A 23,312-nucleotide genomic window follows, 5' to 3' on the forward strand; every position below is an offset into this window, starting at 1 on the left:
ATATATATATATATATATATATATATATAATTTATACACACATATATAATTTTAGGCCTATAATTTTTGACATTCAAAATCCCTGTTGTATTGTTATTGTTATTATTTTAAATTTTTTATTATTTTTTTTTAATCAGTCCAATTACTCTAAATATGCATACAAATGCTTTGAGCTTGTTCACACTTTACCACTTCCAAAGGTCAATGTGGTTGCACCTTGTGTATAAAAAATACACAAACTACGGTAACACTTTCACAGTCACAAATTTTTACAGTCACAATTCACAGTATTAACAAACCATTAACTAACACTACTAGCTTAATAAACTACTAATTATCTGCTTATAACTAGTTAATACAGACATTGGGTTTAGGGTAGAGATGCACCAAACATTTTGCCACCAAAAACTTTCAGGCCGTAAATGGCAAGATTTTTATCAATGAAACAACAAGACCGAAACGATGTGTTGTGATGACGCAAACAGGAACTTGCATGTACTTTTGTGTCTGTGTGGTGTGTCTATTTGTTCTGTTCTGATCCTCTACTGTCAGGCCCGGATTGGCTAATCGGGAGGACCGGGAGAATTCCCGGTGGGCCGGTCCATTTATTGGCCGCGAGGGCCGTTGTCCCTAGCTCCAGAATCTGTTGCTCTCAGCAGTCACACTTTTTACATAATTTTTTTTTACTTGACCACAGTCTTCTTATTAATTATTTTGTTAATGCACAGTTGTTGTGGTCCAGTGGTTAGCACGTTAGGCTACGACACTGCGGACTCGGGTTTGATCCTCGTCTGAGTAGTTTTTTTTTTTTTTCATTTTTATTGTTAAAACATATAATACTGTTAGGGTTGTTGAACATTTGAAGTTCTAAAGCAGCTGTTTTCTCAAAAAAATATGTGATAGTGTCATTAGAAACTGATTTGGAAATGACCTTATTTTAATATAGTCAGTCGTGAACTGAGGTGGGTCGGTCTGAGGCTTGAAATTCCAGGGCTGAAAAGGAGTCCCACTCCGGCCCTGTCTACTGTACTAGATCCGTGTTTTGAAGATGATTACTTGGATGCGAAAATAAAGCAGTGCACACGTGAAATGATCCAGACCCCGACAGATGTGGAGAACCAGGTTGGAGACTGATGACTCTTTCATAGTGTAAGTGCAAACAAAGCTGAAGCAGTGCGTGCGCAGCACATACAGTAGGTAGAGAAGTCTTTATTTTAGAAATTATCTAGATCATAAAGAACTGCATGCTTCAAAAGCTTTATGAGAAGTGTCATTCATGTCTTTTTAGGTGCACTCAGAAACGATCTCCTGTGATATCATGTAGTATTGATTTTGATCATCAGCATGATGTAGGTCAATAGTTATAATATTTAATATATCTATATAGCTATAATATATACATAATCAAACTAGTGGCAAATTAGGCAAAACTGATACTAAAATTGTTTTAAATTTGGTTTTGTAGTTTAGGCCAACAAATATTTGTTGCATTTTTTAATAGTTATATACATATAGGGCGAGGCAGTGGCGCAGTAGGTAGTGCTGTCGCCTCACAGCAAGAAGGTCGCTGGGTCGCCAGTTCGAACCTTGGCTCAGTTGGCGTTTCTGTGTGGAGTTTGCATGTTCTCCCTGCCTTCCAGTGGGTTTTTCTTCTGGCTGCTCCGGTTTCTTCCACAGTCCAAAGACATGTGGTACAGGTAAATTGGGTAGGCTAAATTGTCCGTAGTGTATGAGTGTGTGTGTGGATGTTTCCCAGAGATGGGTTGCAGCTGTAAGGGCATCCGCTGCGTAAAAACTTGCTGGATAAGTTGGCGGTTCATTCCGCTGTGGCGACCCCTGATTAATAAAGGGACTAAGACGACAAGAAAATGAATGAATGAATGAATGAATATATATATATGTAAATTGCTACTTTTACTGTAATAAGTTCTCATCTCCAGATATGATAAATATCTAAAGTATCTTCAGAATTTGTAATTGATTTTTTATTAATTTTTTTAAATGTTATTTTATTTTGGTGCATCCTTAGTTTAGAGTTTGGGTAAAAAAATAAAAAATAAAAAAAAACTCAGACCCTAGATCTTAAAACCAGCCACAATGTTTTTCTTTTTTTATTTATTTTTATTTTTTATTCATCATCTGAAAGCTGAATGAAAGCATTAAAGACTATTTTTAGTCAATTGGTGGTTTAAAGAAAAAAACCTAAATACTGAGAAAATTGCCTTAAAAATTTGACAAATTATTAAATAAACAATGCATAGAACTGATAACAAAAATAAGTTTGTGGTATTCTTATGCTCGGTAAGTTACCTATTTTTGGCATAAAATGATAATAAATTTTTTTTTCACTCCTGAGATTTTTTAACCTGTTGAAAAAAAGCATTAAACCTGTACACAGTATCACACCTATGATGAAAATCATGTTTTGTCAGCTGTTTGGACATAACTGTGTGTAAGTATAGTGTGTCCACAGTCATACTGGGGTGATATAAAGAAAATAAGTCTCTTTTTTTTATTTCCTGATTTTAAAACAGGATCTAAATCCTTCCCATTTTGAGGCCCACCGCAACGTGGTGTAGGAATGTAGTTTTCCTGCCCACCGAATTGATTGACATTTCTATATTAACATGTCTCCATAGTAATGCATATAATCATATCAACAAGACAGGACGTGCACAAAGCAACTGGGATTAAAAGATCTGTTCAGCTCTCTATGATCATCAATCATCATCAAATGTGATTAAGAATGAGTTTTACAAGCTTAAAACATTATTAAAACAGTGCATGTTTGAAATAAATTACAGAGATTTTACAATCTTTATCACCATGGCTGCATTTACAAAAGAAGACGCTTCAATCCTGGTTTGTAGACGTGAAATCAGGTTTATTTTGTATACTAACGGATATCCATACAGTAGTTGATATTAACATGTATCCTGTCACATTGGTTATGCAAAAACAATGCAAAGATAAACACACGTGCTGTGTGTGTGTGTGTTTGTGTGTGTGCACTTTGTAAAAGCATTGTGTGTGACTCATCGAAAGGCTTAAATCACCTCCACAACAAATACATCAAATAATCATTGGGAAAGTTCTTACTGTAGTATTTCTTACAAAGAGAATCTGCTTTCTTCATGTCTGTCACTGTGCTGTTTATCTGACGCAGCCGAGGCTGAAAATTGAGGCACAGTCTGACAGGCATGTGGGAACGGTGGGCAGGAAAAACCAGCATTAAAGGGACAGGCAACAAAAACAGCTATACAATGCTCAAAGCTGAAAATTCCAAACTTCTGAAAGGTATAATAAATCATCCCATAGGTGTTTTAAGCTGAAACTTTACCGAAACATTCTGGAAACACAAAAGATGTATCTTAAATCTTGTAAAAAGGGGTAAAATAGGTGCCCTTTAACATTATTTAAGCGGTTTTTCAGCAGCACATTGGAAAAATGATATCTTGTATGATTTGATCAACACCAAAATGAAGGGTTAGATTAGTGAATGCATGAACTAGTAAAATATATTCATTGAATGTTACACAATATAAGATATGTGAATAAAAGTGTCTTGCAAATGAATAAATTAGGCATGTTTGGTAAGAAAAACAGTACATTCTAAAGCAAAATGAAGTACATAAACATAACACTAAATGCCCCAAACCGTAATTAGTCTGTGAGGGAGAGTGAGTGACAAAAACCTTCTCAATTGGCTGTGTAAAAACAATTAGACCTCCATTAGAAATTAACCGCTATGTGGAGCGAGAGACTCCTGTTCTCCCCATGAATTAAAGCGTAATTGATTGGATTGAGATGATATTTAATGAAACATGTATTTCATCATTCGACAAATTACGTTAAGCACTAAAGCACCTGAGCTGGGGGCCGAACCGTCCTGACCCGAGCCTGGATAATTGTACTGATTGTCTGTTATGTTATTCAAACACACTCCAGTTCACCGGTCTAGTTCATTACAGTCAGATCGCCCTTTCTTTCCGAGCTTTTGAATTCAAAAATCGTGTAGCGTGTAACATTTTCCATGCCATTTCATTTCTTTGAGTTAAAAGCAAATGCTCATTTCTTCCTTTTTGTGACATTACAAAGTATGCCTAGCGATCACTGATGTTTAAAGGGGTCAAATGTCTCTTTGCCTGTCTTGTTTAGTGAGATCCGAGCAAGAGGTTTCTCTTCCGAATGTCATGTTAATGATGTTAAGCTCAAGGTCTGTGTTAAACTGGTGAAGTAGGTACAGATGACCTCTCGGCTTGCTGATGACCTTTTTTCTGTTCACTTCAGCCATTTGAGTCGCACCGGGGGGCTTACTTTCCACAGAAACATCTTTAATTTAGCTTGACACAAAGCAGTGGAAACTACTGAAAAGCATTCATGTGTGACTGTGATAGAGGAAGAGAGAGAACAAACCCGTTTGTGAGAAATTAAGAAAACAATTACAGATTTTAATCAAAAAATGATGCTAGGTCAATAATAATAACATTAAAGGAAGTTTACAGCTTAGTACAAGCTCATCTGTCGCTTATAAAATTAGCATTTTAATAATTACAATCTCACTGTAACCCATATCCTTGATCCTTTTAAAGGGAGGTTCACCCAAAAATGAATTTGCTCACTGTTTACTCCCCCTCAAGTGATTCTAAACTTATGAGTTTCTTTTTTTTCTGTTAAACAAGATATTTTGAAGAAAGCTGAAAATCTGTAACCTTAATTTATTATGTATCATGGGTCGCCACAGCGGAATGAACCACCAATCTGTAACCTATAGAAATGAATTGTTTCAGATTCCTAGAATTCTTCATATTATCTTCTTTTGTATTCAGTAGAAGAAAGAAAATCTTAAGAAAGAGTAAATAAGTAAAAATCAACATTATGCAAACATATCTGTTGACTGAGCTCAGTTGGGTCCTGAACGTTCTTTTAATTGCCTAAATGCAGGCACCAAAAAAAAAAAAAAAAAATGAAATATTGCATTAATGCCATATGTAAGGAGTGTTTTTTTTTTATTTTTTATTCATAATGAGTAAAATAATGAGTAAAAGAATGAGTAAAATAAACGTATGGAAATTTGGAAACACTTGAGGTTAAGTAAAATGTCAAAATTGTATTTTTTGGCTGAACTGTCCCTTTAAGAAAAAAATAAATGCGTAAAAATTGAACAACAATTAAAAATGTATTATATTTTATTTCATATATTAGGTTTTTAGTTACAATAATCCTAAAATAATTCAGCAAAAATCCGCATACACAGCAAATTCATCAGTTAAATTCTCGGTGTTGAAGCATTTCAGAGTAAAGTGTTGACGTTAAAGAGTTAGATTTTGATAAATGAAAATAATAAGAGTTAGAATTGATTTTATTCAGTGCGAAATCAAGGAGTTATCTTTTCTACACTTGGTGGTGTTATTTCCAACATCCGGGAATTCATGCAGCCCCAGTCACTGAAGAATTTTCCAGACGCCATTTTCCATCTGAGGTTTAGAACAGCAACTGGTGAGTCAAACTACCTAAATGTTGGTATTTTACTGAAGGAAATACAGTTGTAAACATGTTGTTAAGTTAATAACTTGAGTGACAATTTTAATCTTCTGCGGTTCATTCATGGTCGTTTGTGTATCTAGCTTAACTGCATTACTATTGACTTCTTTTCAAGAATGTTTTTATATATGCTCACGCATACATAGTGCATAAAAACATCAAATGTACATGTTCAACACATTTCTGTCACGCTTAATGCCATTTTGTGCGTTGTTACCCATCTGTAAAATAAAATCGACACTTCTCCTTTAATTCGAAGCAAACTAGTGAGGGAATCCCCGGAGCAGCCTAGCCTACTCTGCCCGGATGCTAACGGCAACACAGGACGGTTTCCATGAGCTCTGGAGAGTTTCTAAAACATATCTGGTGAGTAAATGAACATATGCTTACTTGTAAAAGGCTTCCTGACTCAAACATATGATTGTTTGTTATTCGTGTACGTTAATTTGGTTATTTTAAACACCGCGGCCCTTTTAAACTGGCTCATTCGTGGCCGTCCATAACATTATACCGTTAGTTCATAGACTCGTGTGATAACGTACGCTTGAATTATATTAAGCGTTGACAACCATTAAAGTCGGAATGTTAACATTAATGTCTTTAAATGACCGCGTTTGCACTTTCTCAGACATTTAACGTTACAGAAGTCTCCCGGAAGTTGCGGGACTAACGTTAACTTTATCCCGCAAATGCACAGAGAGTCCCAGATGCCCAAGTAGATGCCCGCAAATGAATGATAATCTCCCGGAAATCGCGCGTCTCCCGCCCGATCATTAAACACTTTGCACACCCCTCTCCACCGCATCCCTCCCAGCTCTTCAGGTACGTCGCGCGCAAGTCACCCCCACCGCTCTTTAGGTACGTCGCGCGCAACTCATCTCATTGCTCTTCAGGTTCTCATCTCTCCCGCTACCTCCCGCAAATCAACTCTGTATCCCCCGAAAATGACTTTTCCCAACTCGGGATGTCTGACGTTAGTAAGTTTGGCTATTTCTGTAGTCAGGAACATCTTAGTCAAGCTTTTTCTCCCGCATGATATTGTGCTTAAAACTATAGGCTAAACTTAGCATGTACTGTACACAACATTTCCGTTTTATTAAAGACAATTTAGTGCGTTGTAAACAGCCACCTGTCTGTAAAGTTATTTAACTGATTCATATTTGAGCAGCCTAATGATGATACAGGTTTGATTTGTAGATTTATTATCAATAATCAACATCTGAATCAAAAGATATCTGAAAAAGTGTGAGGCATACTTTGTGATGTTCATCTCTCCTTTTTATCTGAAGGTTATGCATGTGTTAGATACTAATGTTTTGTTGTTGTTTTTAACAGCTACAGTTCTCTATACAATAACACAAGACCCTGTGACGGTGGCTGATTAGAGACGGATGGTGTATTTCCAGAGTTGGTGAAATGACCAAGCACACCTTCTTGGTCATATGTGGTGATAATAATGAAGGTATGTTTGATAAAGTTCTGTATTTGTTTCACATGAGCTGAGAGGGTATTAGAGCATTAGAGAATAACAAATGACATGAAGGTGATAAGTTTTGTATTGTGGGTGAACTGTTACTTAAATAATGTTTTGCTTTTTGCTTTGCACTTTTCCTCTTCAGCTTATCCTAATATTTTAGATTATATTTGGACCTGAAACATCTGCTAGACTCCAGGAAAGGTGGCGTCAATACTGGACCTGAAAGGGCCTTACAAGTTGAATCTGTTAAAGAAACATGCACACGCACACACACACACACACACGCACGCACACGCTTACAGAAAACTGTTGTTTATGAAGTTTATGAATATTTTTTACACTGTGGCCAATATTTTGGGGAAGTCAGCATCACTAAATGATATAAAAGATTTTAAGCTACTCTAAATTTTGCTCCAAGTGTTGTGTTAAATTGAGGATTCTGGACAGACAGCTGCCTGTTTTTCCAGTTCTACTCATAGTGGTTAACCTAATTGTTTTTGGAGATCCAACAGTGATGTATGTGTTTTTTCTACTTTTCCATATCCTGTCACCTCAACCAGCTGGGAGAGTCAAGTTGTGGATCATCATGAAGATTTTCAAAAGGTGAGTTTAGATTTCTTGAATGTTTTATTTACTTTAAATGTTCTTTTAAATATCATAGAATTTGACTGCAATTTGTTTTCAAACATTTTTCTTAGTCATGCTGGAGTCTTGAAGAGTTCTTAGATGAGCATCACCCTATATCCGTGCATCAGGAACCACCAGACGAGCGATCAGCAGCTACTACTGTACATCGTCATGGATAAAAAGGTCATCCTGTGGCTGGGAAGCACATCTTTCACAGGACATGCTTGATGAGATTTCCTAGCTCCAGTTTGTTTTCACACAAGTTTACAGCATTTATACCTTCATTTAAACTGCTGTGTTCGATATGGAGGACCAAGGAAACACCAGAAGTGAAAGATTTGCACGCCAAGTTGTTTAAAATGTAATTTCACAAGAAAACTATGAGTTCAGAAGTAAACTATGAGTGACGATATATTAAACTTTCAAATTGCTCTGATGAAACATCAAGTTTGGACCAAAGGACTGAAACAGCCTTTTTGAGCACTGGTCATACATATTTTGTTGATACTGTCTGTACTAATAACACATTTAAAGCATATTTGACATTGTTGCATTTTAAAAACTGAATGAATTGTTGAAGTGGTGAATGTTTTCAAATAAAATGTTTTTTCTTTTGTAATTTACAGTCTATTTGACCTTTTTACCATATTTACACTCAAGAGAGTTGAATAAAATAACAATTTATTACACCATGCGGTGTTTAATATAGTTACATTTTTTAACTCTGCCCAGAGTTAAAATTAACCCTTACTTCGGTGTCAATGTGCCAACCCTTTTGAAAGTGTTGATTTAACTCTGTTTTGAGTGGACCCCATGAGACACTTTCAAAGTGTTGAAATTAACACCTATAGAGTTGTTTTGGGTCCCCATATTTTGCCGTGTATTTTTTTTTTTTTTTACCATATTCTCTGCAGGAATGGCAAAAAATGTCCTCAGAGTCATTTCTTTACTCATAATGGGTAAATATTCAGTAAAATAATGATTAAATTAAACTTAAATGTTTGAAACCACTTGAGGGTGAGTAGGTTATCAGTAAATTTTTGGCTGAACTGTCCATTTAAGAAAAAAATTATGCATAATTATTTATTTTATAATTTTTTTCTTATTTATTTATTTATTTATTTATTTATTTATTTACTTATTTATTTGTTTACTTACCTAGTTATTTGATTTATTTGTGGAAATCAACATTATGGAAACAATTCTGTTGACTGAGGTCAACTTGTATCGTGAATGTTCTTTTAATTGTCTAAATGCAGACACCAAATAAAAATTTAAATATTGGATTAGTCATATGTAAGGAGCATTTTTTTATTCATAATAAATAAATGATGAGTAAAATAATGAGTAAAGGAAACCTATAAAAGTTTTGAAACACTTGAGGGTGGTAAAATTATCAGTAAATGTACATTTTTGGCTGAACTATGCCTTTAAGAAAAAAAGAAAAAATAAATACATAAGAATTTCCTTTATTAATTTTTTTTTTTAATTCAACATTATGGAAAAAATTCTGTTGACTGAACTCAACTTGGATCCTAAATGTTCTTTTTGATTGGCTAAATGCAGACACCAAATAAAAAACTGAAATATTGCATTAATGCAAGGAGGATTTTTATTCATAATGAGTAAATGATGAGTAAAATAATGACTACATAAAACATATAAAAGTTTGGGAGCACTTGAGGGTAAGTACATTTTCAGTAAATGTTCATTTCTGGCTTAACTATCCCTTTAGGAAAAAGTAAACACATAAGAATTTATTTATTAATTTCATTTACTTATTTATGGATGTCAACATTATGGAAACTTATGAAGCTTGTGCCCAGGACTCCCGCCTGGTCATTTGGCATTGAAGGGGGGTCCGAGGTCAGGTAGGTCTCAAGAGCCCCCCTTAGTATAGGAGGTAAAGGGGGAGAAGGAGTGGATGGTTGGATTCTTCGAAATATGAAGATGAGGGAGGTAAGAAAGAGTGTTATTAATGCAGACTCAAATACGTCTGACAGGTTCATGGGTAATTGTTGATGCGAGACAACCCATGGTCAACCACAGCACGTGATCCTCTCGAAATTAGTTTATAAAACTTCACTTATAACTATTTCCTGTGCACACATCCACTGAAAGATGTCATGACCACCTAGTAAAAAATTACTTAAGTAAAAGTTATTCTGTTCAAGTCCTCAAATATGAAAATGACATTTAAAGCTTCAACTGCTACTGTAGGATGACAGGAAACGTCTTATTATGGCATTTAAATATGGGTCACGAGCCATGATAAATTGTGTTATTTTTATGATGTTATCAAAGTTACTCACACTAAATTGATGCATTAAATTAACACCTATACAGATAAGAAAGAAATACACAAGTCCCACTCGTTATTTGCATCATTTCCTCAGAACATCTGCGATATCTGGCTTTCCCATCACAACATGCTTTCTCCTCTGCCATCAATGTAAGTTTCAAACTCCTGGCTCGCATGATCGCCATCTGATTTCCCTCATATGATATATTTGGCTGTAATTACCGGGAATGTTAATGCAATCTGCGAGTGATTAGATTGACTTTGTGGCCACGATTGCTTCCTCTGGCTTTTCTGCAAGAAATTCAATTCGCCCCGTGTAGGGAATGCGAGCACGGTGTATAAAATGAGACGAACGCTCCAAACGATAAGTGCATTTGTGCTTCTTCGCCATAGCCCCCTCGGCGTCCCCACCGCGCTTCATATGCCAACAGAATTTGTTACGAGGCCACAAGTTCAACCCAACGATCGCCTGCCTTAGACGGTCCTTATTCTCAGCGGCGGCGCTGTAAGGACAATGAATTCCTCTAGTGCGGCTGTAATTATTTTATAGCTTTCCATGTCAGCCGTGCATTGCCTTGAATAAGACGTCTGTTAGGCCCCGTGCTATACACTCACGCTGGGAATACAGCAAACACCCTAGCGCTCATTGGGGATGAATTGAGTTGACATGCTTTTTTCTTTGACTCAATCCCTGTTCTTCTCAATGTTAAAACCAGGTCCCTTTTTCTCCCCTCCCTTATCGCACCTCAGCTTCCCTCTCTCTGCTTAAATCTCCTTAAATCCCTCGCTACCTACAGGCAACGGCTGCATCTCCTAGTGCACTAAAGCTACACGCCATTCACCAAAAGGTCTCCTAGCAACCACTTCCGTCTTTTTTTTTTCGATCCTCCTAAAAGGGATGTTTTTTTGGAGAGTGCACTGAAGATGTGAATAATGTGGCGGATGAAGTAAAATGCTCTGGATAATTTAATCTCCGTGTGGATATCTGGCGCATGTTTATCACAGAAACCGAAGTTTACGACTATGAAAGGCCCATACAGAGCTGTTTTGTGTCACATTTGGGGTCAGATGTTTGGCAGGACATCTTGTTTTGCCATGGTTGAGTTTTCCGGTGAGCGTGAGCGTGATTAAAGGGATAGTTTACACAAAATTCTGTCAGCATTTATTCACCCTTTACTAGTGCAAACGATCACATTACAACCAAGTCAGAACTCACTCACTTACCATCCTTCGGCTTAGTACCTGATTTATCAGGGGTCGCCACAGTGGAATGAACTGCCAATTACTCTGGCATAAGTTTCATGCAGTAGATGCCCTTCCAGCTGCAACCCAGCACTTGGAAACACCCATACACTCTCGTATTAATGCAAACACACATACACTACAGCCAATTTTGTTTACCCAATTCATCTATACCTCATGTCTTTGGACTGTGGGGGAAACAGGAGCACCCGGAGGAAACTCATGTCATTGTCAACATGAGGGAACATACACGAGCCACTGAGCCACTGATTAGCTCGTTTGATTAGCTCAGCTCAGCTCACCTCTCATCTGACAAATCTGCAAGTTGAGTCATTCCTTCAAGTGACGCTGACAGTCAGTTAGCTTAACCAGTGCCAGAACTTATGATTAGTTCCCCTTTCGAGTCTTTAGGCTTTTGAGTTGTGTTCATCACGTGAAAGCACCTTATAAGCATAACTAATGCAGTCTTGAGTTTTTCATTCATCACATGAAAAAATGAAATGAAATCTAATTATTTAGTTAAGCTTCATCCTATGGTTTAAAAAACAGACAAAAAGCATAATATCGCATTCAAACATTTATAATGGAGCTTGTTTGAGATAATAAATGCATCACAGAATTACACAACAACAATGGACTCTTCTCACAAGACTGTTATGATACATGAAATGGTCATCAGCATCTTAAATCCTTGAAAGTTTTTTTTATTTCGACCTTTTTTAAATGTTCATACATTTATATATATATATATATATATATATATATATATATATATATATATATATATATATATATATATATATATATATACATATATATATATATATATATATATATATATTTCTGTATGTATTATAATCTAATTTCAATCAAATTACAAAAAAACAAATGACCGCTTGAGGGAAGCATGACGGCTCTGTGGTTGGCACTGTCGTCTCATAGCAAAAAAATTGCTGGTTCGAGCCCCGGCTGAGTCAGTTACCATTTCTGTGTGGAGTTTGCATGTTCTCTCCGTGTTCGCGCGGGTTTCCCCCATAGTCCAAACACATGTGGTATAGGTGAGTTGAGTAGTGTATGTGTGTGAATGCAAGAGTGTATGGGTGTTTCCCAGTACTGGGTTACGGCTGGAAGGTCATCTGCTGTGTAAAATATACGATGGATAAGTTGGCGGTTCATTCCACTGTGGCGACGCCTGATTAATTAAGTGACGAAGCTGAAAAGACAATGAATGAATGATGAAATTACCGCAAGGTGTTTCTAATGCAGTGTCTATGGGCAGTACAGTATATTTGACATTGATCTCTCTTTGTTATCCTTCTTAAACAATTTTCCCCCTTTTTATGAATGTCTCTATAACTGTTGTGAAAAAATAAATTTAAAATATGTATATATTTGTTAAACTCTCCCATTCACTGCGCTCTCCCATTCTTTTGCTATACTGTACCTATGGTATACGTAAGATTTTTTACTTACTTTTTTAATTAATTTATTTATTTTATTCAGAACAACAGTATCTCCAGCAGAAAAGTAGTAAATAGTAAAGAAATCAGTGTTTTGAACCTAATCACGACAACAGAAGTCAATGATTTATTTGAATTATTTAACCTGACATGTTCACTGCTCCAAAATATTCTAAATGTTTCTCAGAATAAAATCATTGTGTTTAATGGTGAAAAAGTTTTTGTTTTTACCCAGACATTTAAAAAGAATATATTTTAGAGCAGTAATCACAATACTATGAAACCCTATTATTATTATTCAATCCTTCAGAATCTTATACCAGCCCATGCCTACATCTAGCTGCAATGGATTGGCTTATGTCTTTTACCTGATGAACAAATGACTAAAACACAGGGACTCTAGAGATTAACAAATCAAATCTTTTCAGCTCTGACTGCATAGGATTGGCTGTTAGGTTTTTCATGTGATGAACGAATGACACTAATCTTCTTCACCATTGGCGAATTAATGAATCACTCCCTGAGAGGAACTCAGCGATTAGGTCAGTCACGATATATATTTTTTGTTGTATGATATATTGCACCAAAATATATTGCGATAAACAATATTATTGTCATTTTAAGACCATTTCATGCCGCTCATCAAATAATGCCAGAATTACACTATAATATCATCACAATGAAAGTACACTCCTTTAAAGAACACATAATATTATATTCTTATAACCATTACAAATAATTTTAGTCATTTTAACAATTAAGCACTGGAAAGTGAAAGCATCAGAATGTGAAAATGTATATCTTAAATAAATGATAATGAATGTTTACAAAAAAGTGCAAGGTAAAAAGTAACAAAGGCTCTAATATCTGCTACCAGATCTAGTTTCAGTCATCAGACACCCAAATGAAAACAAACTGAAGTCATTTACAGTAAATACTAGTGTTTTTTGACCACACTGACAACTCTTATAGAGATAGAGATGTTGCACAATCAGCTAAAATGTGGCTAAAATGGTTTTTGTTATGTATGGGCGATACACACTCACCGGCCACTTTATTAGGTACACCTGTCCAACTGCTCGTTTATGCAAATTTCTAATCCGCCAGTCACACGGCAGCAATTCAATGCAATTAGGCATGTAGACATGGTCAAGACGATCTGCAGCAGTTCAAACCGAGCATCAGAATGGGGAAGTAGGGTGATTTCAGTGGCCAAATTGGACAATAGAAGATGGGAAAAGCATTGCTGGTCTGATGAGTCTCAATTTCTGCTGCAACGTTCAGATGGCAGGGTCAACATTTGGTGTCAACAACATGAAAGCATGGATCCACCTTGCCTTGTATCAATGGTTCAGACTGGTGGTGTAATGGTGTGGTGGATATTTTCTTGGCACATTTTGAGCTCACTAGTACCAATTAAGCATCGTGTCGACACCACAGTCTACTAATACAGAGTATTGATGCTGACCATGTGTACATCTTCTGATGGCTACTTCCATGTGTCATGTCAAAGCGCAAATCATCTCAGACTGGTTTCTTGAATATGACAATGAGTTTACTGTACTCAAATGGCCTCCACAGTCACCAGATCTCAATCCAATAAAGCACCTTTGGGATGTGGTGGAAAGAAAGATTGCACATCATGGATGTGCAGCCGGCAAATCTGCAGCAACTGCATGATGCTATTATCTCAATATAGACCAAAATCTCTGAGGAATATTTCCAGTACCTTGTTAAATTTACACCACGAAGGAATAAGGCAGTTCTGTTTTAAAGGTGGCCGGTGAGTGCATATTGCACCAACAAAAATGATTGAGGTCATGTCCATGTCCAATAATAAAATCGTTCATGAATGGCCCATCACATGACTTCCAAAGGATTTGTTTTTCCTACTATGGAAGTCAATAGTTTAGTCTAACATTCTTCAAATACTTTATTTTTTGATCAACAGAATACATTTTATTTGCTATGAAAGAAAGGTGAGTATTTTTAAATAAACTATCCCTTTAAGTGCTCGCTGAGTGGAGCATTAGGCAAGACAAACTGTACGGATTAATATGCGCTATAAAAATGAATCCTGTGAACTTTCGGGCAGTGAACTCTGGGTTAACAAGGAGGCGGTGAGCTGTAGAGATTTCACAAGGTTGAGGTCAGTGTGGGTTCACTGCCTTACAGTGAAAGATAGCAGAACCCAAGGGAGTGTTCCTCGATTTGGAATTCGAGTTCAACTTCATACCAGGCTCGGAGATCATCCCATCCCATTCCTGAACCCCCATTTGTCTTTTAAACAAATAAAATTGAATGTGATGGATTTCTCCTATGGCCATTGCAGGCCGTACTTGAGCTTCCCAGGCTGAAAAAAAAATCCACAACACCTCTGGACAGCTGGGGTTTGTTTGGCAGCTTCATTCCTCCAGGGAGAGGAGGATGAGAAGGATACAAAGTGCATTCATTCAAGAACATCCATTCACTCTGTAAACCTCCCTGAAACCCTGCAAATGCAAAATCAATCCACACAAAAAATGATGAGGCACCAGTTCTCCTCAAACACTGGAGTAATAAAGAAGCCCATCAATATTTACAGAGCAAATGAGAGTAAGGAAATTACAAAATGTGTCTTTTCTAATGTTCTATTGATGTGGGGCCTGCTCTGCATATATAAACAACAGCAAATCTGCCTCCTCCATAAAACGGAAGGTTGTATGGGGTGAGCTTGAGAATGTTCTGGAAAGAATGATTTATAAAGGAATGTTTATTGTTATGTGACCTGATTAAGAAATTGTAAGATGTATAACAGTCTTGATGAGATAATATTATCTATGTACTAGTAGACAAAATACTGTTTGTAAAATAATGTTCTCTGTCTTGTAGATAGACAGTAGTAAAATATATTATATGAGAAACTTGTTTCCCACAAAACAAGTGGATCTAATTGGATGTGCATTGTAAACCTTAAATAAAGATCAAAAAGTGTAAGAAAGATTATTGCTATTTTGTCATGTTTATTGCTATGTGAAATGATTTCGAAATTGTAAGATGTCAGAGTCAGAAGTCAGAATTATTAGCCCCCTTTTGATTTTTATTTTCCTTTTTAAATATTTCCCAAATGATTTTTAACAGAGCAATGACATTTTCACTGTACGTCTGATAATATTTTTTCTTCTGGAGAAAGTCTTATTTGTTTTATTTCGGCTAGATTAAAAGCAGTTATTCTTTTTTTTTTAAAAACAATTTTGGGACAAAATTATTAGCCCCTTTAAGCTATTTTTTTTTTCGATAATCTACAGAACAAACCATCGTTATACAATAACTTGACTAATTACTTTAACCTGCCTAGTTCACCTTATTAACCTAGTTAAGCCTTTTAATGTCACTTTAAGCTGTATAGAAGTGTCTTGAAAAATATCCAGTAAAATATTATTTACTGTCATCATGGAAAAGATAAAATAAATCAGTTATTAGAAATAAGTTTATAAAACTTTTATGCTTAGAAATGTGTTGAAACAATCTTCCCAAAACAGAAGAGAAATTGGGGGAAAAAAAATAATAAAAGGGTGCTAATAATTCAGGGGGGGGCTAATAATTCTGACTTCAACTGTTTGTACTAATATGCACTTGTAAAGTACCTGACTTTTTAGGGCACTAATGCAGTTTTAACATTAATTTGATTTTCATCCGGCAGTTAGCTCTCACATGGTCACGCACTGAAGCTAAGCAGGGCTGTGCCAAGTCAGTACATGGATGGAGACTACATGGGTTGCTACCGGAAGTGGTGTTAGTGAGGCCAGCACGAGGTGCTCAACCTGTGGTCTGTGTGGGTCCTAATGCCCCTGTATAGTAAAAGGGACTCTATACTGCTCAGTGAGCACTGTCTTTTGAAAGGTATGTTAAACCCAGGTCCTGACTCTCCTGTGGTCTCTAAAAAAATTTGCAGGATGTCCTTCAAAAAAAGAGTAGCGAAGTAACCCCAGCATCCTAGCCAAATTTGCCCACTCGCCTCTGTCCATCATGGCCTCCTAACATCCCCATATCATAACTGGCTTTATGACTCTGTCTCTTCTCCACCAAATAGCTGGTGTGCGGTCTGGCGCATTATGGTTGGCCATTGCATCATCCAGGTGGATGCTGCACACTGGTGTATGAGGAGATGGGATTTTTAATGACCAAAGAGAGTCAGGACCTTGGTTTAACGTCTCATCCAAAAGACCACGCCCACTGTCAGTGTAGTATCCCCTTCACTTTTACTGGGGCATTAGGACTCACACAGACCACAGGTTGAGCGCCCCCTGCTGGCCTCACTAACACCACTGCCAAAAGCAACCTTGTTTTCCCATGTGGTTTCCCATCCCGGTACTGACCAGACTCAGCCCTGCTTAGCTTCAGTGAGTAACCACTCTTGGGCTGCAGGGTGACATGGCTGTGGCTATGTATGCCTCAGTTTGCGTTTGATAAGCCAAACATGTTCTAGTGATACAACAGTGATTACTGTCCTATTGGGTTTACTTTATTTATAGAGTAATAAATGAGCTTATAAAATCATTTATGTAGATTTTTTTAAACCTACTCTGTAGATAATAGAGATCAATTTAACTTATTAAATCAATGCAGAATATGACCCCTTTAAAGAGATAGCTCACCCAAAACATAACTTTCGCTCATGTGGTTTCTTTCATCTGGTAAGCAGATGTATGCATATACATCTTAAGGTATGCATATGTGAAATGGCATTAATACACTCAGCTTGAACATCAGAGGGATTGTTCAGCCACAATTAAAATCATCTTCTCACTCTTCACATGCTCAAAATCTATTTGAGTTTATTTCTTCTGTTCACAAAATAATATAATTGGAAGAATGCTGGTTGCTGGGACCTGTTGACTTCCATAGCAGGAAAAAAAATACAATGGAAGTCAATGGGTGTCAGTGACCAGCATTTTTCTAAATATATTATTTTGTGAACAGAAGAAATAAACTCAAATAGATTTTGAACATGTGAAGAGTGAGAAGATGATTTTCATTTTGGGTGGACAATCCCTCTGATGTTCAAGCTGAGTGTATTAATGACATTTCACTTATGCATACATTCAGAAAGGTTATAGGGAAAAAAGTTGCCCTTCATTTAGATAAAAAATGCATTGTAAAGCTCAATGGGTCAAATATTACAAATAAGCTGAAGAAAAGTAACTTGGGAAAGCTTCATCAAACCCTAATATAACAGTCATGTTGTACTTTCTTGGTTTTATCGATCAGTTTTCACACTACTGGCTGAACAACTAAAAAGATACAAACATTAGGAAACAATTTGGGAGCTTCAAAGTCCTTTATTTACCTGAAGGCCATGTCAATGTACATGCAAATGTTTTAAATTAAGAACGTAAGCTAAAAATGGTGTACTATTTAAGTACATTTTGTAGAGTTCAGCAGACAGAAAGACTGGGATTTGCCTGAGGTTAATTTATTTTTATTTTAGTTCACAGAGTCATTGAGATGTCAATTCAAGAACCATTCTAAAATCATTGAGTTGAGACAGGTAATTTAGAGATACATTTGTGAGTCAAAATTTCACATTTCAATTGTTTCAACAAATCAGACCTCAAGGTTATATTATATGCAGTTCGTGATTCAGTGAGAACAACACAACAGAAAAGTGCACCTCTATTGCTTTTCAATAAAATCTGCAAACTTGTCTTTTTTTTAAACACAAAGCAACAATCTATGCTCTGTTTTAGCTCATTATTCTTTCCTCATCAGTAGAAGTGAGATATCTTAGAACTGCAACACAACCAGACATACAAAATAAAGTGATTCCAGTATTTTTTTAATTGACCCAGATCTTGAATACCGACCCTACTAATTTAGAATATTGAATGAAAATTTCCAACTCCCAAAAGAAGTCTGTGAAGCATTTAATAGTTTGCATATTAGTTTGTTTATAAAATGAAATCATTAGTAAGATGAGCAAAGATGAAAGAATAATTCACATAACAGTAATGGGGCTGAGTTAGCAAGGCTAATGTTCATTAAAAGAGCTGTAGAAGAGTTTAGAGAGTTTTTTTTTTTCTTTTAAGAAATAGTAAGAAAATAAAATCTCTTCTGGATAAGGATTTAGTTTAAGGATTTAGGGTCAGATAGAATGCAAATGCAACCTCTGTACTTATTTTAGGTGTTCTTGCTTGGAAAAATACATGCAAAATGATGTCGATCTACCTGGTGCCTTGGGTATTTATGCAAACACTGTGAGTTTTTGATTATATTTTATTCTTCTTTACACATTTGAAAATGAAAACAGATGTAGATCCGTTTGTTTTAGATATTAAAGTGACTCCAGCTGTTATAAATCAATTTCAGAATATGCAGAATCCCCCACTGCTCTTCACTGAATAACTTTTGTAATGTCTTTAGAAAAAAAAAAAAAATTAACTAAAATAAATGACTGTGCTTATATTGATAAAATAAAAATATAATGAATAACCAATTAAGATTAACATAATAGTTAAATGAAGCAATAAAAATGTAATAAATATTTTAATTAAAATTTAAAAATGAATAAAAACTAAATTCAAATGTATATAAGTTGTATTAAATATATATCTAAATAAAGTACAACAATTAGTGGGATAAAAAATAATGTACAAATGTGCTAGAATAAAAATATTAGCCATATGTTAATTAGATCAATAAAAAAAAATATTTACAAACTGGTTTATACTAACTACTAAATAAATAAATAAATATCTTATTTGGGGGTCTGTCATCTAAAGAGTGCAAACTCTGGTTTACATTAAATGTCTACAATTAAATCAATGCAAAATTAGCTTAAATTTCATCCCTTTTTAGTCATATGTCCTTGTACCCTGTGCTCAGACCATTTCCTAATTACCATAATTCCAAGGCGAGAACACATGATGTTCTGCTCAGAGCAGTGTTTGTCCTCCGACTCAGAATCATACATTTATTACAACATTACCATCATATCGCATAAGCATTACACCTAAATAATTATGTGAATAATTCAACAGTGTCTTTAAAGTATGCTTGAACCGCAAGTTGCTGAGACTTCTTACAGTATGTTGATGTTTGGAGACATTCTCCTCTTTTGTGCCAATTCACTCTTCGGGTTCTGTTACCCATGTTGTGAGAGTTTTAAAGGATGCAATGCACTCCGTTAATCGCTTGGAGAAAACCATCAAGTTGCACAGCAAAGTCTGATTTCAGTGAGTGGATAGCCTCGAGAATGACAGACTCTTGACAAGCACTACTTCGCCATTAGCTTAGATGGATTTAGCATCTGCCTCAACCTCTCCAGATACAGTCAATTTGCCTTGCTTCTGTGTTGTTTTAATTGGTTTTGGTGGCAACTTGTAACGATAAGATGTTTCTGTGTTTAATATTGAATCAGTCTGTCAACGTTTGTCGAGTTAAAATTGTAAATTTAAATCGGTATTTTTTTGCACGCTCATGTTTCCTGTCCACTCAACACTGTGACATAACAGAAAGTCTGTTCCAGTATGTTAATGTACTTCCAGCTTAACTGGAATACCGAATAGGGGGTAGGGCTTTCATTTTGTGCATCATTCCCTTGTAGCAAATTAACGGTAAAAGTGGCATGGTTAAAGGTCCTATGAAGTGCTTTGGAATGTGCATTTTTATATTTATTGCTTACATAATCTCAACTGAAAAATGAGAAGAGGGTGGGACATAGTAGCTCCTCCCCTTTAAAAAAACAGCCAATAGCATTTTGTTTTTCACCATAGCTCTGCCAGTAAGAGTGGTCGAGATCAAGCATGTCAAATGAAAAGCAAATTAGAAGCATCTTGAAGGGGGTGGGGCATTAGAACATTTGATTGAGAGCATTTGATTGGTCAAAATTTGATGAGAAAGTGAAGTATGAGGTGACGTTAAAAATAATCATTGATACATTTAGGCTGAAGTGACAAACTGCAAGCTTTGGATGTTTATATCACTTTTATGTTTGCTAAACACTAATTTTATTACTGTTTTAGAGCACACTAGCTAAAAGATATTCAGACGGAAACTAATGTCTGAATTTAATTTAGTTTAATTACACGGGACCTTCAATGCTGCGTTCACACCAGGCGTGCATGAAGTGTCAAGCGTGAATGATTTACATGTTAAGTCAATGCAAAGACGCAAATAGACATCCTGTGGCGTGATTTGAATGAATGAGGTAGTGCGAATGATGTGATTCACGCAAATGAACCAGCACAAATTGCGCAAATCACTCAAATTATATATTCTGAACTTCAGTGAATATTCGCGCTGTGTTAACCAATCAGAAGCTTTCTCTTGTAGAGGCGTGATTATGACTTAGTGCCTGTTGTTGGTGTCCAGAGGGGAAATTCTCTTGCCGACACCAAACAACAGCTCATCCAACTGAATTAGAGGTCTGCATTCCTGTGGTTGTACTGAGGGAGCTAGGGACCCGACCAGATTTCTTGCGGCGCAGGATAAATTTCTAAACAAAAAGCGGTAGCGGTCGGTAACTCCAGTGTAATTTGAATGTGAGCAGGTGTTCTAACAACCTACACTTTTAGTTTTTATCTCTCTCTTTTGGTTGTACCTAATTTAAACGTGAGATTTTGGAAACCAGATCTAAATTTAGCAGAAATGGTCGGGTCGGGTAGAAAACTGAGCAGGTCGGGCAGCGGGTGAACAAAGGCTGAATATACGGTGGGAGCGGTCGGGTGCGTATTAAAACCTGATGAGATCGGGACTAAAAATTCAGTCCTGTGCAGATCTCTAGTCTGAAGCACCGCTGAAAGCCTCCATCATTCAGGTATAATTTCTGGAGGAGTTGATGAACTCACGGAGCTGGGTGCACCTTAAAAGCATCTAGTGGACGCTGTTTTCTATGCACATAAAACACAGCTACTTTCTTAATAAAATCCATGTTAGTCATTTAGCAATGAAGCTATAATCACCATGCAGACAAATGCCCTGCCCATGACATGAACCTGCGTCTATTGTAAAGTCATTTTCACGTGCAAATTAAGCGAATTTATTTACACACAAATAAAGCGAGTAAACTTAAAATGTTCACACATCTATTTACGTGAAAACAGCACAATTTACTTTCACGTGCCACGTCTGGTGTAAACACAGCATGAGAATATTGTGGCTGAAGCAGCGAAAATGAGTTCAACCTAGAAGAAGAAATGCAGAAGCAAATGTCTGACTATTATCGAAGATTACCAAAACACATTTTTCAGTGGATTAACTTGCACGGATTAATTATCCACCTTAAGAATAACAATGTGAGCTATCAAAATAAACATTGTACATTTTGATTTTAATAATGCTTCAGATGCATCCTAGTTAGGCTAATCTGATCCGTGACTCAGAAACACAATTGTATCCATCGCACCCCCTAGCATTAATCACATCGCTCAGATCTCTTTTTATTTTTAAGTTTATTATCAAAAACATGTCCAGGTGCCGACGCCATCGCTGTTTTACAAAGACATGCATGTGAACCACAACAGGAAGCAAAGAGCACTGGGGTTAGTCTATTTGGTACCCACAATGCACTGCTGACACGGCAGTCCATCAAAGGTGCAGCTCTAAAGAGCCCGAGTACCCACAGCTGAAAAGAACAATTACCACTTCTATCACTTCCTCTAAATTAGCATTCATTTGAGATATGATTTACTACAAAGAAAAGCCATTTTTCCCTCATTTTCTCTTCCTTTCTTTGCAGGCTTTCTTCTCGTCTGTCGTCTGTCGTTTCCCTACGGGAGCGGGTTAATGTAGTAACATTTGTATTCTCCTCTTGAGTCTCCGACAGGCGATGAGGATCTACGGCAGGTCAGTCACTCTCTCTCTCTCTCTCTCTCTTTCGCTCCGTTTCTCGCTCCTCCTTCCCTCCGCCTCTTCTTTTTCTCTCATCCGTGGCTCTTTGAAGAGATAAAGATGCTCTAATTGCATTTGCATATCGTGGCTCGTGGGTCGTGACTCTTGGCCACGTGACGTGTGGGCAAACATGAAAAACACATCCAGCTCTCGAACTCTTTCAACTGTGCATCTGTATTCCTGCGTCTAGGCCTGGAAAAAGAAAAATCCTAGATCAAGGCAATTTTGCGAAGATTGGCTTGATTTTAATTTTATGATGTGGCTCGAGTCTGTTCTTTTTTCCAGTATGCACTTGAATGATCCTGTTGTTCTGTTGATTGATTCACACTTATTTTAAGGTACATTTCTGAATGTTTTAAAACCATTAACCATGACTTTTAGCCCCTAATTTGCTGCTTATTAATAGTTGCTAAGGTAGTTGATAGGATTAGCTATTGGGTAGGATTAGGGATGTAGAATAAGATACTGCAGAATAGACAGCCAATATCTTAATAATAAGCAGACAATAAGCCACTAATTCAATTCAATTCAATTCGATTCAATTCATCTTTATTTTTATAGCACTTTTACAAAGTAGATTGTCAAAGTGGCTTATCGTAATAGTTCTAGTTAATTAAAACTGCATTGAGAACTAAGTTGAAGTTCAGTTTAGTTCAAATCAGTGTGGTTTAAATTTCACTGCTGAAAGTCCAAACACTGAAGAGCAAATCCATCGATGCGCAGCTCCACAAGTCCCAAACCAAGCAAGCCAGTAGCGAGGAGCAAACTTCACCAATTGATGAAAGTGAAG

The 23,312-nt window shown here is 36.4% G+C and overlaps 1 long non-coding RNA gene across 1 annotated transcript; it reads left to right on the forward strand.

The window, feature by feature from the left end:
* The first annotated feature begins 5,439 nt into the window (after positions 1–5,439).
* LOC141377629 (uncharacterized) lies at positions 5,440–7,272 on the forward strand. The gene is made up of 4 exons (XR_012390062.1): positions 5,440–5,499; positions 5,804–5,910; positions 6,880–7,006; positions 7,182–7,272. It is a non-coding gene; the product is annotated as an uncharacterized lncRNA (long non-coding RNA).
* The last annotated feature ends 16,040 nt before the right edge of the window (positions 7,273–23,312 follow it).

Source organism: Danio rerio, chromosome 14, assembly GCF_049306965.1.
Source record: "Danio rerio strain Tuebingen ecotype United States chromosome 14, GRCz12tu, whole genome shotgun sequence".
Taxonomy (NCBI): Eukaryota; Metazoa; Chordata; class Actinopteri; order Cypriniformes; family Danionidae; genus Danio; species Danio rerio.